Below are 1,117 nucleotides of genomic sequence, written 5' to 3'. Positions count from 1 at the left end.
AACGACATCTCTGTTGAAGGTAAAAAAATTAATAATAAACTCTTTAAACATGTGCAAAAATGAAGCAATGTGACAAAATTATTAAATAAAATCGTATACATTTCAGCAACTTATTCTTAAGTGATACCTCTGTTTTTTTACAAATATGTTTGAAAAATATCTGCTGTCAAAATTGCATTTTTAAATAACGTAATGCCTTGTTACCTTGAAATAATGCAATATTTTTATTCCTATGAATAGAGATTTAATAAATCAAAATATTCTACATATATTTTATCCTACAACAGATATCAACATTTGCAACAGAACTCTATTAACAAAAAGTAAACACCAGCTTTAGAACACCTTCTCAAGAAAATCTGCAGCATCTTCACTACAACCTACATCCATTACTAAAGGTAATTTTTTTTCAAAAATGAAAAGAAAAGAAAATGAACCCCTTTTTCTACAGATAGAGCAACATAGCAATACTACAAAAAAGATGTAACCAAAAAATATCTTATTATCTTACAGCACAAATTTTTGAAAAGTCAACGAAACAACAAGCAGACCAACATAATCCATCGCAACGAACAAGCAACAAACCAAAAAGGTGAAAAAAACGTATACAAATTTTACAATGTACATTTTTATCAACAGGAAAAAAGAAAAAACTCAGACCATAAACCAAGCAAGCACCTAATGTTTAATTTATGTGTATTTAAACTACTGTTCCAAAATAATCAGACCCAAAAAAATAACAAATAATATAAAAATAATTCTAACAATCTTTTTTTGTTTTTTTTATCATTTCAGACATTGTCAAGGAATAAGACAGCCCATTATAATACATCCAGAAGAGGAAACAGACTTCTTAAGCATGCAGGGTACATTTATTGCAAGGAGAGAATTACAGAACCAAGGAGACATTGGAGGTGTGTGCAATACTACTCAACCCATTGCACATGCAGAGTGGTTACTCTGGGTGACACAGTTGTCAAAACAACAGCGCATAACCACTCTGCCTCTGCAATGGAGATTGAGGTAAGAGAAACAATAAATTAAATGAAAGAAATTGCAAGCACCTCCAATGACTCCTCTGGTTCCATTTTGAGGGAGGTTGCCCAGCATGTTCCCA

At 31.3% G+C, this 1,117-nt stretch overlaps 1 long non-coding RNA gene across 1 annotated transcript; it reads left to right on the top strand.

Annotated features, from left to right (window-relative positions):
- Positions 1-295: 295 nt before the first annotated feature.
- On the top strand, positions 296-895 carry LOC144766835 (uncharacterized). Its single transcript, XR_013597948.1, has 3 exons — positions 296-398; positions 514-592; positions 796-895. It is a non-coding gene; the product is annotated as an uncharacterized LOC144766835 (long non-coding RNA).
- The last annotated feature ends 222 nt before the right edge of the window (positions 896-1,117 follow it).

The sequence above is a fragment of the Lissotriton helveticus genome, chromosome 7, assembly GCF_964261635.1.
Source record: "Lissotriton helveticus chromosome 7, aLisHel1.1, whole genome shotgun sequence".
NCBI lineage: Eukaryota > Metazoa > Chordata > Amphibia > Caudata > Salamandridae > Lissotriton > Lissotriton helveticus.
Note: the sequence above shows the minus strand (reverse complement) of the source record. Positions and strands in the feature narration are given on the sequence as shown.